At 52.3% G+C, this 20435-nt stretch overlaps 1 protein-coding gene across 2 annotated transcripts in view; it reads right to left on the bottom strand.

Annotated features, from left to right (window-relative positions):
* Positions 1 to 17403, bottom strand: part of SOX13 (SRY-box transcription factor 13) — a 54062-nt gene extending 36659 nt beyond the window's left edge. Inside the window, exon 1 of one of the 2 annotated variants that reach the window (XM_053607687.1) lies at positions 16828 to 17403. The gene's annotated coding sequence lies outside the window, so the exon portion shown is untranslated. The remainder of the gene's footprint in view (positions 1 to 16827) is intronic. The other variant, XM_053607686.1, reaches the window with a different exon arrangement.
* Positions 17404 to 20435: the final 3032 nt, after the last annotated feature.

Genomic DNA, 20435 nt, shown 5'->3' on the forward strand with positions numbered 1-20435 from the left:
GAGGGGAAACCAAGGGCACATAAGAACAACTTACGTGAGGGGTGGATGGACGTAGGGGACTCGCCTCCAGGAACGGGGACCAGTGATGAGCCCTTGGGAGCGTGGAGGCCAGTTTGGTGGAGGGGACACCATGCCAGCCCTCTCCATTCTCTTCCGGGACCCCCTCCACCCACAGCCCTAGTGTTCACAGGGCTCTATCTACCGCCGTGATCTCGCGGCTGCCAGGTAAAATTCCACCAGCTCAGCACTTTTGCAGAAAGGGGTTGTTTTGCTTGTGTGCTACTCTTTCCATGGGGGTGGTCACCTTGCCTGCTACCCCTCTTCCGGGGCTCTCTCGGAAGCTGCCCTACAGGAGCCTGCCCAGGCACTGCTGCCTCAAGAAACCCTGTAATTCCATTCTAAGCGTCACCACCCTGACCCCATTTCACACAGAGAAATGTGGAGTCCAAGGCACAGCGGGCATGAGGGAGAGGCGCTCACTCACCCGGCTCCCTGAAGCCTTTGGACTCAGGTAGGAATGCTATGCCATCCAGAAGGGTGCCTTCCCACACGGGGCTAAAACTGCTCCATACTAAACTGTCCCTAGCACAGGCCAAGACACCACACAGTCATAAAATTGTTGCTCTGTCCCTCTTTCCTGTCCAGCCTCTCCCATGGCCCCCAAGTGTCTTCCCCCAACACTGGAGAACAGAATGTGCTTGGCTGGAGACCTGGATGTAATAAATTGCTAGTAATAGAGGCTCAATCTGAAAAACAAATTAATAGAAAGCCTGGCTCTTCCTTTCTGCTCTTCTATCCTCAACACCATTTCCTGCAAGCTGAGAAGAGAAAGAAACATCTCCTTAGGCCACAGTCGCTAAAAGGGAAATCAATTGCTCCCACCCTCAGGACCCTCAGAGGCTCACTTCTCCCCACCAGCCTCTCCCTTCCTGAGCACAATAGGACCCGTATGGTAGGTTTGTCTTTGTTTTCCAGTCCTCCTTCCAACACTAATTTCACTTTGCCCTCACACTTACTGAGCACTTGCTGAATCCCAAGAATGGTGCCCAGATCCCTGACATAGGTGAGAGGTGGCCTTGGGGGTGGCGGCGGGGGGGAGGCTGGGCCTGTGTGGTCTTGCAGGGGAGTCACAGCTGATACAGCGCCCCCACTCCCGTGCTGACCCCAAAGAGGTCTGATCAGATGGATGGCAGGGAGAACCATGACACATCCCTCAGTGCCCCACACTCAAGCTGACTGTTCTCAGTCACCTGCCCTCTGTAAGGGGGAAAGGGGAATTGGGACAGGAGTGAGAAGGCACAGACAAGAGCAAAAAGCCAGAAGCAGCCATCTTTGAAAAGAACAATAGTAAAAGACAAATCTGAACGTGCCTGGGGATAGATTATAAAATTGTGTTTTGTGTATTGGGTATATGCAAACTGCATGTAAATATGGACAAGGCCCCCGGAAAAATCCAAGTGTCCCTGATGCTCTTTCTGCTTCTCTCTCTTACTTGGGTAGTTTCCAGGGCTACCAAAGAAGCCATCTGCCCACCTGGCCAGGTGAACAAAGAGTAGTGTCCCCCAGCCCTATCTCCCAGCACTCCCCTTTGCACCAACTCCCCTTCTTGGCCTCAGCTGGCCTCGTGGCCACTTGAGAAATATGACTATAGAGAAGAAGAGAAAATGAGGCTATGTCTCTGCCAGGCAAGGCCAAGGTGGCAAGTGAGGAGGAGGATCTGGTCTCGGGATGAGCTCCTGAGACCATCAGGAGATCCAGTGGGCTCCAGACCTTCCTCAGTGCCCCACACTCAAGCCCTTCTGATCACCAGTTCTTCAAAACCAATAGCAAGACTAGGTAGGGCAGGAGGCCAGGGATTGTTGCAGCAAGATCCAAGATTAGCTTGTCACTTGGTCTACACAGGGTCAGACACGCCACGTGGACCAGCCCCATCCCTGCAGATTCACGGCCAGCCAGGACTCTGGGAGCCCCACCACCTAGAGGAGTCCATGTCTCTGAATCTCAAATTCCTCATCTGCAAAATAGGGGGGGATTAAATGCCCTCTGCCCTTCCTAACTCATAGGATCTTGAGACAGCCCTGAGATAAGCCTCACAAGATACCCTCCGTGGAGAGTACGACAGATCTAGATGCAGGGATGTGGCAAGTGTCTGAATCCACATCTGGGCTTTGAAAGTTCAGCAAAAACTTCTGGGCTGGTTGTTGTCACCCTCATCTAATCCTATTTCCTCAGCAGCAGAGCATTCTCATTTTATCTTGGGAGGGGTCAAAATGGTTTCTCCCAAGTTGCAGATGGGGAAGGCAAGATTCTAAGAGGCTAAGTGACACACTTCAAGGCAAATGAGCCTTCAGCAGCAGAAGTTAGACTGGGGTCAAACAGCAGCACAGCCATAAAGGGGAAATGTCAGGGGGGCCCTGAAGGGCTTTACCCCAGTGGGAAAGGCTGGACGGGGTGCTCTACTGCCTGATACACAGTGAACAACATCCGGGCAGCCATACGAAGGGTCCTAGTGGAGTCAGGCTCCCTCCAACCTCAGTCTAACAGGACCCAGCTAGTGCCCCTGGGAAGTTGAGTGCTGACCCCTCTGTATATGGCCACCAGTCCTAGGCCTCCCAGCCTGACTACCCAGGTCATGCAAAGCCTGCCCATTACCTCTACAAAGATCACTGTCTGCTGGTTACAGATCTAGAGGCTGAACCCCGGACAGGTTTCCCACAAGGGCCAGATCACAGAGAGTCACCCCAACAGCTACCATTTACCAGGTGCCTAGCACCTATTTTCCCTAATCCTCACAATAACCCTGCCACAGGGGAGATAGCACTACCACATTTTGTAGATAAGGAAAATGCAGCTCAAAGAAATTAGGAAAATGGCTCAGTATGACGATTTGCAAAACCAGAAGCTTCAAATCTAGAACTTTCTGACTTACCACCCCATGGTGTTTTTAGTACCTTTTCTCTCTATAAATTGATAGAGAGAGCAAGGCTGAGGAGTGGGGAGCAGAAAGGAGAGTAAGTTCTGACCAGAACTCGTACCCAACCCTGGAGGGAGGGACTGACCGCACACTGGGGAGCTGCTGCAACTCATTCCCCTGGGGGGCAGGCCCTCCACACCTGCCCCAGGCTACTCCTCTGCTATCCACACACTTGCACTTCCGGGCACCAACATTCACTTTCACACCTGGGCTCTGGCTAGCCTCTGTCTCAAAGGTTTGCTTTATAAAGCACTTTATAAGGCACTTCCTATATTTTTGACCAGCAAACTCATACACCTCACTCAAAACTCAGCTCAAATGTCCTCTATGAATCACTTGTAAACAATCCTTGAAGATTTGATTATTCCTCCAGGATATCCTTGGACATCACTGGTCTCTAGTACTTAAGTGACCTGTCATGATTTGTTCACCTGTTCCTCTCCCAGCTTCTGGCTGAATTTGAGCCCTTCTCTCAGGACAGGGACAATAATAGCATTTCTTACAACATACCAGACACTGTTTTACATCTCTTCTCACATTCAACTGTCACAAAAGCTCCTCGAGCTAGAGACAGGTACTACTGTTATCACCTGAGTTTTACAGATGAGGAAACAAACGCAGAGACGTTACGTTCCTTACCAAGATTACACAAGCAGTCTGGCTCCAGAGGCTGCCTGTCTGTGCTGATGCTGTGTTATTTTCTGTGGTCTCCCTGGCCCCTGGTCCAGTGCTGGGCACAAGGCAGGTGCTCAGGAAAGGTTTGCTGTATAAGTAGGCAAGGATGGAGGAGGATGTTACCACACCGCAGCCACCCCCATCCCCAAATCCCACATGGAATCCTCCAAGTCTCCCTACTTCTCCCCAAGCTTTCATCACTCCTGACATTCAGCACATCTTTCTTCCCAAAGCTCCCAGCCCTTTTCCCAGCTCCCATCCATGGCTTGCTTAGGTGCCCCAGCAAGGGTGAGTGATCCTGTTGTCTTTCCAGCTGAGAAACTGAGACATGTGGAGGCCTCAGGGCTGGTGGATCTGCTCAGAGGCAGCCCTGCTGCCTCTCGGGCTGGTAAGCCCAACCCCCACATGGACTGGTTTCACCTCTGTCTCAAGCAAGGGAAAAAAAAAAAAACAAGAGTCAGAGGGAATCTGGAAGACAGCACCCCATGGCTGACCTGGTCACTGATCTCCAGGCGGGGCCTGAGAAGAGGGAGGGGGGCTGCTCCCTGGGGCTAGGGAGGAGCAGACAAGAGGCCCTTTGTGTCTCAGAGCTCCTGAGACACCTGTTCTCCCTCCTGCCTGCCTGTGGCCTCCCTCCCTCCCTCCGGAGCCTGTGTGCGGCCTTGTTTATCCTGCAGCCCTGGCAGCCAGGCCCAGCCTGCTCCCAGCGTGGGGCTCCGGCAGCCCCTGCCAGCACCTGCCTGGTCCTGGCAGCCCTGGAGACTGCTGGCCAAGCACAATCACCCTGCTGTTGACACAGTTGTTGATTTTCAGGAGGAAAGGGAGAGATGGAAGGAGAGAAGCAGCAAAGGCATTTAATGCCAGCCTGGCTAATTTGCAGTTGGCCCTAGAAGTCCTGTGCTCCCCACAGCTGCCTGGATGAGGCTTGGAGGATGCTCGGGGTTCCGATCCTCCAGCAGCTCTGGCCACACACACTATGCCCAAGGCCAGCTCACACCCCAGTACCACACCACAGGCAGCGCTCACTCCCCCAGGCTCCCATGCATGTTAGCACACACACGTTCCCCATGCTGACACACACAACTCATGAACAAGGCCCCTGGAGTACTGGGAGGCCCTGGCTGCCTTGTCTTCAAATGCCCACCACTCGCTCTCCTCCCAAAGTCATAATGCACCCCAGGCCCTTGGTGAGGAACAGGACCATCTGACCTGCCCTTGGAGACCCAGGTGAGGCCCCTGGGAGATGTGGGGGGATCTGCCCTTATAAACTTCTCTTCCCTCTGACTTGTTCTTCCCAGGCTATCTCCTCCTCACCCTCCAGGATTCCCTGTCTTTCCCTGACCGCCAGGTCTGGTTTGGGTGCCCCTCCTGGATGCTCCTGCAGCACGATGTCCTCCTGTGTCTGCCTACCCTCAGGTTTGTCAGCCAGCATCACAATCAATGATTTAACCATGGAAGGGCTGTGCTGATCTTATGGTCCTTTAGCCCCAGCTTGGTGTGGCACAATTGGTAAATGTGCCTAGCCAAGTTACATAGCCACGACACAGCCGGGAGGCAGCCCTCCCTTCATATCTTCTAGGGGATGGACCAACAGGGTAGGTCCCCATAGGCCCAAACATCCACTCTATTTCCACCCCAGGTTCCTGCCTTTCGATCACCTTGGATTGCTATGGCCCTGTTAATTTGCCACCAGCATATGCTCCTAGATTGGTAAATGTGCCTAGCCAAGTTACTTCCCTAGAGATCAAAGGGCAGAGAGCCCCTGAAGCACGGGGATGTGTGAGTTGAGGTGATGGGAAAGAGTCTCTTGCCTCCCGGAAGGCAAGGCTATCAAGAAGAGCCTATGAGTTGAGGGACAGCCAATGGGCCTGGCCCCCTTTCAGTCTTACCTGCCCCATCTGAGCGCTCCTAGGCCCAATCAGTTTGACTAAGAAATCAAGTCTATTACACCCATGGCCAATTAACTAAACAAGACTCTGATCAACAAATGGTAGTGGCTCTGCACTCACACCGCAGTGGTTACAGCGCCAGCCACATACACCGAGGCTGGTGGGTTTGAGCCCTGCCCAGGCCAGCTAAACAACAATGACGACTGCAACAAAAAAAGCCAGGCGTTTTGGTGGGCACCTGTAGTCCCAGCTATTTGGGAGGCTGAGGCAAGAGAATTGCTTAAGCCCAAGAGTTTGAAGTTGCGGGTGGCGCCTGTGGCTCAGTGAGTAGGGTGCAGGCCCCATGTGCCGAGGGTGATGGGTTCAAACCCGGCCCTGGCCAAACTGCAACAAAAAAATAGCTGGGCGTTGTGGCGGGTGCCTGTAGTCCCAGCTACTTGGGAGGCTGAGGCAAGAGAATCGCCTAAACTCAGGAGTTGGAGGTTGCTGTGAGCTGTGATGTCACAGCACTCTACCGAGGGTAACAACATGAGACTCTGTCTCTAAATAAAAAAATATACATATATGACTTAAAATAAAAAATAAAAAAAAGAGTTTGAAGTTGCTGTGAGCTGTGATACCACAGCACTCTACCAAGGGCGGCACAGTGAGACTCTGTCTCAAAAAAAAAAAGATGGTGCAAGTCCACCTCCACAAACCCTCTTTAACAACCCAACACACCAACACTCACACAAAAGCCCTCCCCTCAATTTAAGCTTCAAGTTAATCAGTGCCCAGAAAAGTGTAACACAAATAGACAAAATCACACCCAAATTGAGGGTGCCAGGTTGAGGAGTATGAACCCAAGACCAAGCAAATCTGGTAGATGAGAAGAACTAACTTTATGAAAACCATAGGTCGCTGATGCTCTGAGGCCACCACGCACAATTGCACAGATTGGGTACTGCACAACTATGCGCTCCATTCACCTAGACTTGCATACTCATTAGAAGAATTCCCTGGCAGATAGCAGCCAAATTCACCCCTTGTCTACTCAAAGAGAAAGCTCTCCTGTTACCTTCCTCTAACCAAGGCAAGATGTGACACAGGGCCCCTTCTTCTGTTTTCTGACCCTGGTCTTGTTCTGGGAATTTATTAACTAGGGTACCTGTCTGTGGAAGCTGAGCCCTTTGCCCAACTAAGAGGAGAGGCCTCCCTCCCTGCCCTACCAGCCCCAGCTAGGGACTCCATTGACTCCTTCTCTACCCACCCCTCTTCCTCCAGCCCCTGGCCCTAGCCAGACTCCTATATCTGCTCATGGGTGAGAAAGGGTGGCTGAGGTTCAATCATCTTGTTTTAAAACTGTTATGGAGGCCGGGTGCGGTGGCCTACAATCCCAGCACTCTGGAAGGCCAAGAAGGGTTGGATTACCTGAGATCATAGGTTTGAGACCAGCCTAAGCCAGAGCGAGACCCCGCCTCTAAAAATGGCCAGGCGCTGTGGCAGGTGCCTGTTGGTCCAGCTACTCAGGAGGCTGAAGCAAGAGAATAGCTTGAGCCGAAGAGTTTAAGGTTGCTGTGAGCTATGACGCTAGAGCAAGGTCTACTGAGAGCGACAAAGTGAGTCTCTGTCTCAAAAAAAAAAGTTATGGGGCGGCGCCTGTGGCTCAGTCGGTAAGGCGCCGGCCCCATATACGGAGGGTGGCGGGTTCAAACCCGGCCCCGGCTGAACTGCAACCAAAAAATAGCCGGGCGTTGTGGCAGGCGCCTGTAGTCCCAGCTACTCGGGAGGCTGAGGCAAGAGAATCGTTTCAGCCCAGGAGTTGGAGGTTGCTGTGAGCTGTGTGATGCCACGGCACTCTACCGAGGGCCATAAAGTGAGACTCTGTCTCTACAAAAAAAAAAAAAGTTATGAGAACAAAAGGAAGTGAGGATGGTGATCACCCACTGCCCTGCCTTCCCCAGGAGGGCTGGAATTGAAACTCCAGTACATGGGAGGACTGAAGCTCAAACAGAAGGCACCAGAGAGGGACCTCCCTCCACTTGTCCTCAGCATGGTCCTCTATTCTGGCTCCTCTACTGCCAGTACACTCCCTTCTTGACCTTAAAGTCTTCACTGTCTCCCTGGAGCTATCCAAGGCTCTGCCTCATTCCCCAGGGCCAGAGGGCCAGAGTGCAGGCCCCCACCTGCCTGCCCACACACACAGACACAGGCACACATGTGCACACACACCCTCTTATCCAGCCTTGAAAAGGGGAGCCCCGCAAGCCAGAGGAATGGTAGGGCCAGAGGGGCCGCTCCCTTTTTCTTTGAACAGCTCCCTATTCATGCCCCACTCCCCTCACTGGCTGTACCTGCACACAGGCTTCCAGCCCCTCCCCGCTAACCTTTTATTCTCCCTTCCTTCGCCACCCTACCCCACCCTCAAGGAACAGGCCAGAACCAAAGCCTCATAGACATGGCTGGATGACTTCAGACTCCTTCAATAAGGCTGGGGGATGGGGAGAGCTTCATACCCCACATGCTGAGACAGAAAATTCTCCTCACCCCCAGCTGTTGAGGAATGCCAGGTCTTTCCTGCCTTATGTGGACAGGCAAGAGTTGATTTTAATTCTCTTTAGTCATTATGAGGGCAGCTCAAGCCAAAGCTTCCCTGCCAGTCTAGCCGTTCCCAGACATGGGGGCCAAAGCAGGAGGCCTCATGAGTCCCTGGGCAGCCCACCCGATCCAGGGCCTACCAGGAGGTCTACAGAGCCCGCTGAACTCTGAGAGGGCATCAGTCCAGTCTCACAGGCTGCTGCTTCCTGTATTTCAATAATCACTCTCCTGCTAGCGACCCGTCTTTCTGCTATTCTGTCATGGTCAAGCCCTGACTCCTCTTGGTCTTCCATGGAAACAAACACTATTTTATTTTATTTTATTTTATTTTATTTTTTATTTTTTGGCAGTTGGGGCCAGGCTTGAACCCGCCAACCTGGGTATATGGGGCCAGTGCTCTACTCCTTGAGCCACAGACACCGCCTATTTTATTTTTTGAGATAGAGTCTCACTCTGCAGTTCAGGCTAAAGTGCCCTGGCCTCAGCCTAGCTCACAGCAACCTCAAACTTCTGGGCTCAAGCAATCCTCCTGCCTTAGCCTCCTGAGTAACTGGGATTACAGGTACCTGCCACAATGCCAAACTCATTTTTTTCATTTTTGGTAGAGACAAGGTCTTGCTCTTACTCAGGCTGGCCTCGAAATCCTAAGCTAGCCTCCCAGAGTGCTAGGATTACAGGCATGAGAACACTTACTTTTTTTTGACTCACAGTCAAAAAATCCTTTTCATTTTGATTTAAAGAATGATGCATGGCTGGGAGTCGTGGCTCGCACCTGTAATCCTAGCACTCTAGGAGGCCGAGGCGGGTGGATTGCTTGAGCTCATGAGTTTGATATCAGCCTGAGCAAAAAGTGAGATCCCCGTCTCTACTAAAAATAGAAAAAACTGAGGCAAGAGGATCGAATGACCCCAAGTTGTAGGTTGCTGTGAGCTATGATGCCATAGCACTCTACCCAGGGTGAAGCTTCAGAAATTCAGACTCTGTCTCAAAAAAAAAAAAAAAATGCACAGTGATGCATTACTTTTACAAATTATAGAAATAAGAAAATAAATATAAGCCACAAATTTAAAAACACATCAACAAAAAATTTTGGCCCAGGGTGAGCCACAGGCAGCCACTGCTCTCTGTCTGTATATCACTGGCCTCCAACTCACCAACTGCCCTCATCCTGGACTCACAAGGAACCACCCCCACCCCATGCTGCTACTGCTTCCAGTGGCCGCACCTGGACCTGGACTGCACAGCACCTGTGCAGGGCCTGGGTGGCACAGGGCACCACGAGCCATGCCAAGGAACCAGCCAGCCCCAGCTTCCTCACCCCTTCATAGGGGGATGGGAGGAGGCAGGACCAAGGCCCTTGGGAACTAGTTCTCTCCCTGTCTTGTTCCACAAGCTGCACATTCCATTCTGAGTTGAGCAGGAGGCGGGGACTGGGGGTGGTAAGGCAGAGGGAGGAGAGCAGTCTGGCCTCCTTTGGGGCGGATCCCCCAGGGAGCTCTAGGCTTGGCAGGGACAACAGACCAAAACCACCAGGGGGGAGGCAGCCAGGAGTGCTCTGGCCCAGTCTGTGGCCCCTTCCCCTTTCTCCACTGAAACCCTACCTTGGGCATGTCTGCAGAAGACACAGGAGGATCGTGGGGGGGGGAGGGGGTAACACTCACACCCCTCCCCCCAACCCTGCCCCAATCCCTTGGGCGGCTTATGGGGCTTCAAGCCAAGGCCATTTAAATGCTAAGGCCACTGCTGGGGGGGAGTGCAGGGAAGTGAATTCCAGATTTGATGGCTTCCCAGAGTGACCAAAAGGGCCTGGGTGGTGAATGGTATTAAGGAAAAAAAAGGAGGGAGCTGGAGATACTGTCCCCACTTCTTCCTTCCTCTCCTTTACAAACTCATACTCACCCTCCCCACCCAAAACACCCCTGGCTGGAGTCCTCAACATTTGGGTACACATCTCAGCTCCTCTCCTAGCTTGTCCACATGCACACTCAGAGCTTTGAAATGCCAGGCCACACATAGCACATCCTGGGCCTTTGGTTTGCCCACAGATGACCTTGGAAGAAGGAGAGGAAATCCCACCACTTCCCCTCTAAGAGGTCTGACCACTAGCACTGTTCCATCGCTGGGCCTATCCAGACCATCCTAACAGGTGTGATCTTTCTAGGAGTGAGCAGGGAGCCCTCACAAAAGAGGCAGGTCACAGAAACAGAGGAGTCTTCCCAGAGGAAGGAGAGTCAGGGATATGCCTGGAGTGGCAGGTGGTGGCTGTGAGGCTCTATGCTGCAGACCATGCAGGGTGGGCAGAAAAGCCTTTTCTAGAGGAGCTCTGAAGGACATATCATGACAGTGTCTCTTTAAGCTGGGTCCATGGCATATAACAGGTACTCTTAGGAGAAAGCCACCATATCACTTCTGCTTAAAGAAAGTATTTGTTTTTTTAAAAGAAAGTTCTAATGAGGGAAGCTGGCAGGAGGTGAAGATGGCCCTGCTGAGCTGGCTTGCAAGCAAATTTCCTAATCAAGTCTTTCCAAGGAGATGGAAGTTTTCCCAAGGACTAAGGAAGGGGCAGCCAAAAAGGGGGTCACCTCAGCAAAGACCAGTGTCCAGAGCATGCCTTCCTGCCCAGGGCAGGGAGATGATGGGAGACATGGAAGTGATCCTCCATGGGTCTGGTTCCCCATCTGGTGACCAGCATTGTGACAGCCTCCCGGGCTAACACATCCGGGTTCCAGGAAGAGGACTAGCAAAGGATGAGGATCACAGCGAGTTCAGGCAGGAGCTCAGGCAGGAGCGAGCCCTCTTAAGCAAACACTGAGCACAAAAATAACTCCCATTCAAAGCACGATTTACTGTGTGCCTGGCTGGCCCTCCCAGCACAGAGCCCTTTTCAAACACTCAGCTTCACCCCTGAATGCGGCTGGGGGATGGGGCACAGGAGCACAGCTGCATTTGAATTCCACTTTTTCCTGTGGTGTCAGCTTCCTGGAGATTTACCCAGGGAGCTGCCCAATAAGGGCCAATCTCAAAGCACCCCCAGAGAGGAGAAAACCTTTGTAGAATGGAGTGTCAGCCTCTCCAGGGCAAGAACACCTACATCCCTTGGAAGAACAGGCTTAGCTCAAGCAACACTTGTCTGGCCACAGTAAATCTCAGAGCCTTTACCATTCATGGACCACTGCTGTGGACATGATCCACCACAAGCCTCCCAGTGAGTTGTAAGAGGAAGGTATTAACACTGTTATTGTCCCACTTCACAGATGGAAAACAGAAGCTCAGAGATGTAATGTGATGAGCATCCCTCTTGCCTCTAAATCATTCTCACTTTATGTTTCCCTAAATCTACTAATCATCAAAATAGCCAAATGTCCAATACCAGAAAGAATGCCAGGCATTAGGGTATAGATGGGATCTGGGTATTTCCAAAGCTGTGGCATCACTGAAAATCATCCTTCAAGCCAGGCACAGTGGCTCACGTCTGTAATCCTAGCACTCTAGGAGGCAGAGGCAGGTAGGTGGATCACCTGAGCTTCAGAGTTCCAGACGAGCCCAAGCCAGAGTGAGACCCTATCTCTAAAAAATACCCGGGCGTTGTGGCAAGCACCTGGCAAGAGAATCGCTTGAGTCCAAGAGTTTAAGGTTGCTGTGAGCTATGACTTCACAGCTCTTTATTGAGGGCAACAAAGTAAGACTCTGTCTAAAAAAAAAAAAAAGAAAGAAAAAGAAAATCATCCTTCACCATTACTTATCTTGGCACTCCTGACCACAAGATCTGAGTTGGGGTGGAAACTCTCTCTTGGCAAGGACAGTGTATCTTTCTAAGCAATGTCCTGCTAGTAAGACCTGTTGGCTTTACTTCCAAAACAATCTCTCAATGGCCTACCCTAATCCAAGTCACCACCTCACCTCTCCTCAATCCTGAATCAGCCTCCTAACTGGCCTCTCTGGTTCCATTCTTGTTCCCCTTCCAACTAATTCTTTACTTGATAGCCAAAGTGGTCTCTCTTTCTTACATTCTTTTATTTTGAGACACAGTCTCAGTCACCCTGTGTAGAGTGCTGTGGCATCACTGTAGCTCACAGCAACCTCAAACTCTTGGCTCAAGCTATTCTCTTGCCTCAGCCTCTGGAGTAACTGGGACTACAGGCGCCCACAACTCTCTAGCTAATTTTTTTCTATTTTTAGTAGAGACAGGGGTCATGCTTGACAAGGCTGGTTTCTGAACTCCTGAGCTCAAGCTCCCCTCCCCCCAGAGTGCTAGGATTACAGGTGTGAACCTGTAGGCGTGTCCCACCTAACATTTTTTTCACTTATATGACCATTGTAGAAGACTGAAAAAGCCAATTAGGAGATAAAGAAGGAAATAAAAATTATCCACATGCAGGCACCTGTAGCTCAGTGGTTAGGGCGCCGGCCACATACGCAAGGCTAGAAGGTTCAAACTCGGCCCAGGCCTGCTAAACAATGACTACAACAACAACAACAATAACAATAAAAATAGCCAGGTATTGTGGCAGGCACCTGTAGTCCCAGCTACTTGGGAGGCTGAGGAAAGAGAATCACTTGAGCCTAAGAGTTTGAGGTTGCTATGAGCTGTGATGTCACAGAGCTTTACAGAGGACAACATAGTGAAACTCCGCCTCAAAAAAAAAAAATTATCCACATGCAGTATTCTGAGTTAACTTCTGTAAACACTTTGATGTATCCTTCTAGTTTTCCCTCTGTGTATGTGTACATCATGGGCACGTGTACACGTATAATTATCTTTACAAGATTGGTATTATACCATATAGTTTTACATGCTGCTTTTTTCATTTTCTACATACATTTTCCAGTTTATAAACTGTTCTTCAATAACCACAGTTTGGGGGTTTTGAGTATACTTTATATACTCACACAGTACTAAATTCAGAAAGAACAAAAGGCTCTACAACAAAAACACAATTTTTCCTCCATCCCATCCTTCAACCACCACTTCCCTCCCCTGGGGCAACTATGATTACTGTTTTTGTGTGCAAAATAATCTTTTCAAATCATAAATTTCATCATGTCACTCCCCTGCTTAAAACTCTCTGGTAAAGCCATCACCTGGGCAAAAAAATGCAGGCTCCTAACCAGTCCTACCCAGCAGGGAGAGCCCAGGCTCTGACGGTCCTCTGATTGCTCCACCTCTCCCCTCCAGCCACATAGCCCTGGCTTCTGTTCTTGCCTCAGGGGATGTCATTTGCTGTTCCCTCTGCCTGGAATCTCCTTTCTTCAGGTCTTTGTGTAGCAGGTTCCTTCTCAGCCTCCAGGCCTGGGCTGACTGTCCTCTCCCCAGGGTGGCCTTCACTGGCCTCCCAATCAGGGTCCTCTGGCCTGTTGCCACATATGTACACCGTCTATTATATCACCTGTGGCATTTCTTTCACATCACAGATCACGATCTGATATTGTCTTGGTTAAAGTCATTTACTGTCTGTCTCCACCCCACTAGAAAGAAGCCTCTCTGAAGGTAGGTATGCTACCTTTCTTGTTTTCCCCAGTTATCCTGCCTAGCACGGGGCCTGGCACGTGATAGATGTTTTGACAAATTTCTCTTAAAGGAATCAATGTGTTGACTGCAGTGCTGGTCACTGAAAACTGCCACTCGCAGGATCTCTAAACACTAAGAAGTAACCTTCTGGCTTTCCTCCCCCATGCCTGGGTTGGAGGTAAGAGGGTCAGAGAAAGGAGGACAGGAGCCTGCTATCCAAGGCAGCCAGTGTGGCTGAGCAGTGATGGCCTGTTCTCTGTGGCTCAGCTCACCCCTCACTTGTGCTATGCATTTGCCGAATCCAGAATCAGACAAGGAATTTGTGACAAGCCCAAAGTCCTAGAAAATCCTCCAACAGTAAGTGGAAACTTAGAGGCGATACTTATGCCCGTTCACTTACCCAAATTCTACATCCAGTCTGCCCAGGCAACTGTGCTAGTCCAGGTTCCCAAGTGAGCTCCAGTAACAAGAGACAGACACCACCCAGGAGCAGAGCCCCTCCAGGAACAGTCCCTGCCACCCCACCTGACTCTTCCCCCGGGCCCCAAACATCTGGGCTTCTCTCTCTGAAAATTCATTCTGCCCCGGAGACACAAATGCACATCCAATCAGCCCAGGCTCAGGATGCTCAGGGGGACACTCTTTTGGAGATACTTCCTTTTGGGGACCTGATTTCCACTGAGAGAACACTGCACTTGAGCCAAGATTGATTTTTAAGAATGAGGAAAAGAGGGAATGAAAAAAAAAAAAAAAACTGTGCAATAAGGGAGGGCGGAAGGAAGTAAGTCAGAAAAAGAAGACTCAGAAAGATAGAACTAGACAAGCAGTGGAAAGAGTAAGTTTGAGCGAAGAGCCAGAATCAGGAAAGGGTGGGGAAAAGTCTGAGTTCTCTTCCTCTCCAGAAGTGGACAATTATTATAATTGATTAGGTGAGTACAATCCCAAAGGGCTCTTCTGGTCTCTTCTGTGTAAGGTCAGTTAAAATAATAATGGCAATAACAGCTAATGTTTATCCAGCACTTAGTATGTAACAGGCACTGTTCTAGGCTTTTATTAAGCATTTAATCCTCAAGACTTGATGTGGTGAATACTGTTCATATTAATCCTGTTTTGCAGATGAGGAAACTGAGGCATAGAGGTTAGGTTAAACTGCTCAAAGTCACACAGCCAGTGGCAGTATCTGGAACCTAACTCCAGCTCCCAAGTTCTTAACCTAGGCTATGCATGGCTCTCAGTGATCCAAGTAAGTGGATCCCTGCCCTCCTGGAGTTCACGACATCCCAACCAGTACCCTCAAGAGGTGCACAACTCTGCTTATTTTACATAGAGGAAAAGTCCTGAAAAGTTAAGGAACTAGCCCAAACTCACACTGCCCATTGTTGGTGAATTAGAATTACAAATGTGCTGAATCTCAGCACCTTGCGAGGCATTTCCTAAAGGGTTCATTGGAAACCCAGGTCAGGCCGAGAGACCCAGACTCGGAATCGAGCCCAGGCACGGATGGCGGAACCGGGAGGTGGAAAGTGGGGCAAGGGGGCGGGCGCTGCATCTGGTGAGTCCCAGAGCAAGACCGCGGAAGGCAGGAAGCCCGCCACAAGCCGAGGGCAGAGAGCGGCCTGGGTCCGCGGAGGGAACAGAGCCTAACCCAGCTAAATGGGCAGTTATACACCCATCTTTGAAACTGGTCTGTAGTGATCATTTGAGAGATACTGGTTTGAAAGGCTTCAACGCCAGGAGGGTGGGAACCCACCTACTTTGACCACCGAGAGCCAGGAATAGTCTAGTGTTAAAAGCCAGGAGCATCGTCTCTCGCTTGCTTGCGCCAGACCCTTGCACCAGCGCCAGCGACGAGGCGCCCTGCCCGGAAATTCCCAGAGAGTCAAAGCAAACTTCCCAGGAAAACTCCTCGGCTTCCTCCAAGCCCCTGTCACCGAGGCGGCTGCCAAGAGCGCCAGCGGAGTTCTTGCAGCTGCCGTGGGCCCTCCAGGGTGGGAGCGGCCACTAGAACGCTCGGGGTCCGCCTGGAAAGGTTCAGGGCTGAAGTTCAAAATTCACTCCCGCCCAGGCCTGGCTCCCGGCACCGCCCGGGACTCCCCGGCAACCCCCACGTCTCCTGCCCTCCGGAGCTCCAGTTAAGAAATGGAGCGTGGGAGGTGCCTGAGGCTCGGTGGGTAGGGCACCAGCCCCATATACTGAGGGTGGTGGGTTCAAACCCAGCCCTGGCCAAAACTGCAACAACAATAAAAAACTAACACGGATTAAAAAAAAAAAAAAGAAAGAAAGAGAAATGGTGCGCCTACAGCCTGAGAATCCATGCGGACCGCCAGGCGAAGCCGGCGGGCGATCCCTGCGCGCCTAGGGACTCAAAGCAGCCCGAGCCAGCGCGCACACACACACATACACACGCGCGTGTGTGTCGGTGTGTTTACGTACGGAACGCGCGGGGTGGGAAAACAATGGCGAGCCGCTGGGAACAGAGGACAACCCCCCTCAGCATCTCCCTACCCTAGGCGCGATTTGCTTTAGCAGTGAAATAGGGATGAAAAGGCTCACCTCCAACATCCCAGGACGGGAGGTGGGGGTGGTAAGAAGCAGGCTGGGTGGGGGTGGGGTGGAGGTGGAACCCGAACAGCCTGAGCAGAGAACAAACAGGATGCGGCGATCGGCTGGTCCACTGGGGAAAGACTCTGGAACAGTGGCAAGGGATGCGCGACTGGCTCCGGATAACCCACATAACCAGGGTAGGGGAGCTCTGCGACTCCTCGCAGGCATCCTAACCCCACGCAGGACCCTGCACAGGTCGCCTCGGCTTCCCGCTGGGAAATCCTTAAACTGGGCGCACAGTCGGGCTCGTGAGAAAAACCTAGTGTGCACCAGCCGGTCCGCGAAGAGCGGGCTTGGGGGCGGGAGCACCCCAAGCTCGGCTAGTGTGGTGAGCGCACACACTCACACAGCCATCCCCGGCTTCACTGGCTGCCACCCTTCTCCACAAGGACCCGGTCTGCCCGGGAGGAGCCGCCACTGGCCGGCAGGTTTGGGGAGAGGTGAGGGTCCGTTCCTCCTCGAAAAACTTTGCAAAGGATGGAAACTCGGAGGGAGGAGAGCCGGCGTGTACCCAGAAACGTGGGGGCGCGAGTGTCAAACTTCGGAGGGCTGGGGAGATGGGAGCGACGGCGCGCTCGGGCTCGGAGGGGCGCACTTACTACTCAGCCAGGCGCTGGGCTCGCGGCTCCGCGCTCCCGCTCCTCCTCCGTGCGGTCCTCGCGGCTGGCTGCCTGGGCTTCCCGCTCACATGCCCCGGCGACGCAGCGGGCGGGCGGGCCGAGCTGGGGCGGCTGGGCAGGGAGGAGGCACGCCCCCCACCGTCCGCCCGGGAGTCGCTCCGACCCCACGGCCACCCCGGGTCCGCGCTCCACCAGGGGCCGCCGTCCCGGGCGGCGAGCTCGGTTCCGGCCGAGCGGCGCTGTCCGCCGAGCCAGGCCGCTCTCTGCCCTCTGCCCTGGGCTTGCGGCCGTCTCCTTGCCTTCCGCGGTCCTGCTCCCCGACCTGCCCGACGCGGCGCTGGCCCGCCCGCCTCGCTCTCCGTTCTCCGGCTCTCTTCGGCTCGGCGCTGCGCGCCCCGGCTCTGTTCCGAGTCAGGGCCTCCGAGGCTGACCGCTGTGCCTGGGGCTCCGACTCGGGCTTGCCGTTCTTGAGCCCAGGTTCCAGGACCCGCGCTCGTACAGTTCAGTTCCAAGCCGGGACTAGAGCAAGGGCTCGCCGCTCGCAGCTCGCTGCTGCGAGGCGACTGGACAGCCTCAGAGGAGAAAGAGGGAGGGAGACCGAGAGCGCGCAGGGGGAGGGGAGGAGGAGGGAAGAGGGTGGGAGGGACAGAGAGTTTCCTCCTCCTCCCTGCAGCCGGGTCCATCCAGGCATCAACAGCTGGAAACCTCTGCAGGGAAGGCTAGAGCTAAGGAGGTTGCTGGGCGGCGGGGGTGGGTGGAGGTGGAGAGAATGGAAGAAAGAAGGCGGATTCTGCCCACTCCCACCGCTCAGGTTTGAGGGTAGCCACAGAGAATCTTTACCGCATCCGAGCAAGACCTAAAAAGTTATTGGTTCAGCTTCAAGCATCGTGTAACCCCTCCAGACAGACTGGATTGGGGGATTTTTAAAACCCCATTTCAGAACCTCCCTTAAAAACCTGATCCCCTAGCACTCTGGGAGGCCAAGGCCGGCTGATGGCTAGAGCTCAGGAGTTGGAGACCAGCCTGAGCAAGAGTGACCCCGTTTCTACTAAAAATGAAAAACTGAGATGTGCCCCCATGGCTGCATGTAACGGTCATTGGTTATTTTTATTACTGCACGGTGTGAATATACCCCACCTTATTTGTTCCCACGCCATTGGGCATTTGGGTTGTTTGCAACTTTGAAATATGAAATAAAAGCTGTCGTTTAAAAAAAAAAATGAAAGAAAAGAAAAACTGAGTCAGGAGGATCACTTGAGCCCAAGAGTTTGAGGTTGCTGTGAGCTATGACGCTAGAGTACTCTGAGGGTGAAAAAATGAGAAGGTAACAGGTTGAGTCACAGAAAGTTTCGTTTGCCCATTCTATCTGAGAGTATAAGATCTGGAAGGATTCAGCCTTCTAGGACCATCTCCAGCTCCCTCTTTGTGCAGTAAAGGAGACTGAGGCACAGAAAGGAGGGGAATCTTGCCCAAGGCTGCCCTTGACACAAGATCCCATCAAACTATCAGCAACTCTGTGAAGATGCAGACAATTACATTTTACACACGAGGAAAAAGATACTCTCACAAAGGTAAAGGAAATTTTCTAAGACCATATACTGACAGAAAAAGCTGACAGTTGAACCTGGGTGTTCTGGCTCTAGATCCATGCTTCGACTAGTATGTATGTACCAAGCTGCTCTGCTTTTTGTGAGGTTTTATGGTCCTTGGAATCTGAAACACATAAACCAGTGCCTGAATATTATTCAGCACCCTAGATTCTAGCCTAGACCCTAGAAGTGGAAACAGCTTTCTGCTTTCTATGTGACCTTCGGCCTCCTGGTCCCCAAGAGGAGGACCTTCTCCCAAGGACAGAAGAGCTAACCCATACCACCCCTGCAACACATACACACAGGGACCCCACTCAGTGCCAACGCTGGAGACTTCAGTCCTTTATAGACACACACACACTTCCAGAGCTCTCCAGTCCATTCTTCACATGTTTAGCTACCATGGGGAAGTAAGCATGGGAAGAGGGCTGGAGTGGTCATTGTCATCTCCAGGACTAGTGCACACTAAATTTAATTGTCTGGAATCCTAGTTGCCAAAGGTCATGATCAGGCTGCACATCTCTCTGATCCGTTTGTAATGGGCACAGCACAAAGACAGGGCCACCTCCCTCTGAGAGCTTGTGCTCAAATACACATGATGGGGGGGGGCTCCTTTTCTCTTTTCACTCTCTTCTATCTCTCTTCCCACCTGAGAAGGCAGTTGATGGAGGCAGGGAAGAGAAAGTTGAAGAAGGTGCTCCCCTCCCAGCAGCCTGGGCAAGTTAGAAAATTCTGATTCTGCCTCTCCAACCCTCTTCACCTGCCCCAGCCCTGGCTTATAGTCACCACCACCACCACCACCACCACCACCTCCCCACACACACACAGCCAAAGTTTTTTTTTTAACCCTATTTCCTGTCTTGAGGAGACCTAGATCTCCATCCTGGGGGGCCCTGGCAACAATTAACAAAGGCACAAGGGAGTAAAGACAATTAACAATCCAGGAAAGAAGGAAAGAGAGGCTTTGTTCTGAAGGAGGAGGAGAAGGGGCCATCCAGAGAGGCAGATGCTTTCACTTTCCCTTCATCCCTCCCGTCTCTGACCCTTAGGGTTTCTGCCAGGGATGGGACTGGGACAGGCCACCCCTAAAGGCTAGAAATTGGAGGTGGTAACTCTTTTTTTTTTTTTGGCAGGGGCTGAGTTTGAACCTGCCACCTCCGGCATATGGAGCCAGCGCCCTACTCCTTTGAGCCACAGGCACCACCCATGGAGCTGGTAACTCTTTTTTTTTTTTTTTTTTTTTTGGTAGAGACAGAGTCTCACTTTATGGCCCTCGGTAGAGTGCCGTGGCGTCACACGGCTCACAGCAACCTCCAACTCCTGGGCTTAAGCGATTCTCTTGCCTCAGCCTCCCAAGTAGCTGGGACTACAGGCGCCCGCCACAACACCCGGCTATTTTTTGGTTGCAGTTTGGCCGGGGCGGGGTTTGAACCCGCCACCCTCGGCATATGGGGCCGGCGCCCTACCAACTGAGCCACAGGCGCCGCCAGAGCTGGTAGCTCTTAAAACTCTTGCGCAGCTAAGAACTCACTGGAGAGTTAAGGCTAGAGAGGCTGCCTTGGGGACTCAATCAAAGGCACTCTTTTCTTTCTTTTTTTTTTTTTTTGTAGAGACAGAGTCTCACTTTATGTCCCTCGGTAGAGTGCCGTGGCCTCACACAGCTCACAGCAACCTCCAACTCCTGGGCTTAAGCGATTCTCTTGCCTCAGCCTCCCGAGCAGCTGGGACTACAGGCGCCCGCCACAACGCCCGGCTATTTTTTTTTTGTTGCAGTTTGGCCGGGGCTGGGTTTGAACCCGCCACCCTCGGTATATGGGGCCCGCGCCTTACCGACTGAGCCACAGGCGCCGCCCAAAGGCACTCTTTTCTGAAATCAGAAGTCTCTGCCCTGGATGGATAGCTTAGAGTAAAAAAAGAGGTTGGTGGCTTTTGCTTATTTTCTCATCAGGGCATGGTGGAAGGTGGTGGCAGGATCACCTACATAAATTTCAGGGTCCT

The sequence above is a fragment of the Nycticebus coucang genome, chromosome 10, assembly GCF_027406575.1.
Source record: "Nycticebus coucang isolate mNycCou1 chromosome 10, mNycCou1.pri, whole genome shotgun sequence".
NCBI lineage: Eukaryota > Metazoa > Chordata > Mammalia > Primates > Lorisidae > Nycticebus > Nycticebus coucang.